We start from the raw sequence: 4,344 nt of genomic DNA on the forward strand, positions 1-4,344 counted from the left end.
GGTGTGAGGTAGGAAGCTAATTTTTTTTTCCAAATTGACAACCAATTGTTTTGAAACCTTTTATTGAAAATACCATCCTTTTCCCAAAGATGGGTAATGCCACTTTTGACATATTTTGGATTCTCTTTTTGGTTCTGTCAAGTTATTCTTTCATCCCTGTGCCTTAATGCATATCTTAATTACTATACCTTGATAGTAAGTTATAGTATCTGGAAAGTAGGGATGCCTGGGTGGCTCAGTCAGTTAAGGATCTGCCTTCGGCTCAGGTCATGATCCCAGGGTCCTGGGATCGAGTACCTCATCAGTCTCCCTGCTCAGCGGGGAGCCTGCTTCTCCCTCTGCCTGCCACTCACCCTGCTTGTGCTCGCTCTCACTCTCTCTCTGTCTCTGACAAATAAATTAAATCTTAAAATATATATATCTGGAAAGTAAGCTCCTGCCAGTCAAGTAAACACAGTGGGAGCTAGCTATATTTGAGCTATCTCTCTTGAACCAACCCCCCCCCAAAAAAAGAGGATGCATACTGCAAGAAAGAAAATCCAGAAAGAGGCTATGGGATGTGCCAGTGGGCCATGAGTGGCAAAGTTGGAATCCTGGAACTGGAGATTGATATCCTGTACCAAGAGAACTATGCTCTGTGGAGATCTGTGGGGGCCGGTAAGGGCTCACACAGTGCTTGCTTTGGCAACACATATACTAAAATTGGAACAACACAGAAGATTAGCATGGCTTCTGCACAAGGGTGACACGCAAAAGGGCCGCACATGTGTCCGTGAAAGATCCAGACTTTGGATACCTGCCCACAGAAGGCCTTGTGGTCAGTCAGTGTTACGAAGTAAAACAACAGTAACCACAGAGAATTCCAATTGCTCCCAATGAAGTAAAAAGACATTTTCTCTGAAAATGAAGTTAAAAAAATAATCCAATTTATAATAGCATCAAGAATAAAATACTTAGGAATAGATTCAACAAAAGAAGTAGAAGACTTGTATACCGAACATTGTTGAAAGAAATTAAGAAAAACCTAAATAAATGGACCAGAAGCCTTAATATTGTTAACATACTCTTCAGGGGCACCTGGGTGGCTCAGCCAGTTCAGCAGCTGGCTCTTAGTTTTGGCGCAGGTCATGATCTTGGGTCCTGGGATCAAGCACTGCTTTGGGCTCCCTGCTCAGTGGGGAGTCTGCTTGAAGGATTCTCTCCCTCTGCCCCTTCCCCAACTCACATGTGCACTCTCTCTCAAATAAATAAATAAATCTTTAAAAGAAAAAAAAAGATGCTCTCGAAAATGATCTACAGATTCAGTGCAGTCCCTATCGATATCTCAACTGCCTTCTTTGCAGAAACAGACACACTGATCCTACAATTCCTATAGGCATGCAAAGGGCCAAGGGAAGCCAAAACAATCTTGGAAGAAAAGAACAAAACTGAAGGACTCACAGTTCCTGATTTTTGAAACTTACTACAAAGCTACAGTAATCAAAATAGTGTGGTACCAGCTAAGGATAGACCAGTGGAATACAATTAAGAGTCAAGAAATATACCCAGGCATCTATGCTCAATTTATTTTCAACAAATGGTGCTGGGACAATTGGATAGCTACGTGTAAAAGAATGAAGCTGGACCCCATCTCCATACCATATATGAAAGGTGATGTGAATCTAAAACTGCTCTTAAGGAAAAAGGAAAAAAGGACTCTAAATAGACCAAAGACCTACATGTAAGATCTAAACTGTAAAAACTCTACAAAGAAAACATAAGAAGTCTTAAATGTCCTTGTCTTCAGATTAGACATTTGTTCCTTAGATATGACACCGAAAACAGGCAACAAAAGAAAAAAAAGATAAATTGAATTCAATTAAAATTTTTAAACTTTTGTACTTTATAGGACACTAGTAAGAGAAAAAAAAGATAACCCAAAAATGGAAGAAAATAATTGCAAATCATACATCTGATAAATGTCTAGTATCCAGAATATTTAAAGAACTCTTGGGACTCGGGGCGCCTGGGTGGCTCAGTCATTAAGCGTCTGCCTTCGGCTCAGGTCATGCTCCCAGGGTCCTGGGATCGAGCCCCACATCAGGCTCCCTGCTCAGCGGGAAGCCTGCTTCTCCCTCTCCCACTCCCCCTGCTTGTGTTCCCTCTCTCACTGTGTCTCTTTCTGTCAAATAAATAAATGAAATCTTTAAAAAGAAAAAAGCTCTTAGGACTCAATAATAAAAAGACAAGTAACCTAATTTAAAAATGGGCAGAGAGGGGGCACCAGGGTGAATCAGATGGTTAAGGTCTGCCTTTGGCCCAAGTCCTGATCCCAGGGTCCTGGGATCAAGCCCCACATCGGGCTCCCTGCTCAGTGGGGAGCCTGCTTCTCCCTCTCCCTCTGCCTCTCCCCCTGCTCATGCTCTCTCTCTCTCTCTGTATCTCTGTGTCTCAAATGAATCAATTAAAAAAAAAAATGGGGCGCCTGGGTGGCTCAGTTGGTTAAGTGACTGCCTTCGGCTCAGGTCATGATCCTGGGGTCCCGGGATCGAGTCCCACATCGGGCTCCCTGCTCAGCAGGGAGTCTGCTTCTCCTTCTCACCCTCCTCCCTCTCATGCTCTCTGTCTCTCATTCTCTCTCTCAAATAAATAAATAAAATCTTTAAAAAAAAAAATGGGCAGAGGATCTGAAGAGACATTTCTCCAAAGAAATACACAAATTGCCAATGAGCCCATGAAAAGATACTTAATATCAATAGTTATTGAGGAAATGCACATCAAAATCACATTGAGAGGGGCACCTGGGTGGCTCAGTCGGTTAAACATCTGCCTTCGGTTCAGGTCATGACCCTGGGACCCTGGGATGGAGCCCCGCATCATGATCCCTGCTCGGCGGGGAGCCTGCTTCTCCCTTTGCCTCTGCCTGCTGCTCCTCCAGCTTGTGCTCTCTCTCTGTCAGATAACCTAAAAAAAAAAAAAAAAATTGAGATGCCACATACAAAAAAACAACAACAGACAATACCAAGTGTTGGTAAGAATGTGAATTGGAACCCTTATACAATGCTCCTGGGTATGTAAAATTGTACAGTTGCTTTGAATAACAGTTTGGCAGTTTCTCAAAAAGTTGAATATAGAATTAGCATATGATCCAGCAATTCTAAGTAAATACCCAAGAGAAGCATTGGGTATGTGTAATAGATTTAAGCATTATATCCACACAAAATCTTGTACACTAGGATTCATAGCATCATTATTCATAGTAGCTAGGGATTGGAAACAACCCAGCTGATGGATTAGTCCATCAGCTAATGAATGAGCAAATAAAATGTGATGTATCCATACAATGGAATATTATTGAGCCATGGATAGTAAACCTTGAAAATGTTATGCTAAATGAAAGTAAGCAGAAATAAAAGGCCACATATTGTAGGATTTCGTTTATATGTAATGTCCAGAATAAGCAAATCCAAAGAGAAAGTAGATTAGTGGTTGCCTAGGGCTGGGGTAGAGGGAGGTTTGGGGGAGGGAGACATTGGGGAGTGACTGCTAATGGGGACCACCTTTCTTTTAGGGCTGATGAAAGTGTTCTGGAAGTAGTGGTGATGGTTGCAACCTCTCTCTCTCAAATAAAATCTTAAAAAAAAAAGAGAAAATAGAAAATGAGCAAAGATTGCCATGTTCATTTTATGAGGCTACTGTAACTCTGAATTCAAAAACTGAATAAGGCAGGGCGTGCCTGGGTGGCTCAGTCTTTGAGCATCTGCCTTCGGCTCCGGTCGTGGTCCCAGGGACCTGGGATCAAGCCTCACATCGGGCTCCTTGCTTAGTGGGAAGCCTGCTTCTCTCTCTCCCACTCCCCCCTCTCTCTCTGTGTCTCTCTCTGTCAAGTAAATAAATAAAATCTTAAAAAAAAACTGAATAAGGCAGCACCTGGGTGGCTTAGTTGGTTCAGCATCTGGCTATTGATCTCACCTCAGGTCTTGATCTCAGGGTATTGAGTTCAAGCCCGAGTGGGCTCCAGCTCAGCATGGAGCCTACTTAAGATAAACAAATGAGCAAATAAATACTGAATAAGGACATTATTAAAAATTTCAAACAAGCAAATAAATACTGAATAAGGACGTTATTAAAAATTTCAATTAGATTGATGTCATATATGAACATATATTTGAATATCCAATATAAAATATTAGCTAGCTGAATTCAACAGTGAATTTTAAAAAATAATAACTAAATGGAGAAACTTTAGAAGCGTTTTTTTCTTAAAGATTGATTTATTTATTTATTTATTTATTTATTTATTTATTTATTTGACAGAGACAGAGATAGCGAGAGAGGGAATATAAGCAGGGGGAGTAGGAGAGG

The 4,344-nt window shown here is 41.2% G+C and overlaps 1 pseudogene; it reads left to right on the forward strand.

Annotated features, from left to right (window-relative positions):
* The first annotated feature begins 672 nt into the window (after positions 1-672).
* On the forward strand, positions 673-770 carry LOC112813267 (U6 spliceosomal RNA; annotated as a pseudogene).
* The last annotated feature ends 3,574 nt before the right edge of the window (positions 771-4,344 follow it).

The sequence above is a fragment of the Callorhinus ursinus genome, unplaced genomic scaffold (assembly GCF_003265705.2).
Source record: "Callorhinus ursinus isolate GAN/ISIS: 27379988/994484 unplaced genomic scaffold, GSC_fseal_2.0 scaffold2, whole genome shotgun sequence".
Lineage (NCBI taxonomy): Eukaryota > Metazoa > Chordata > Mammalia > Carnivora > Otariidae > Callorhinus > Callorhinus ursinus.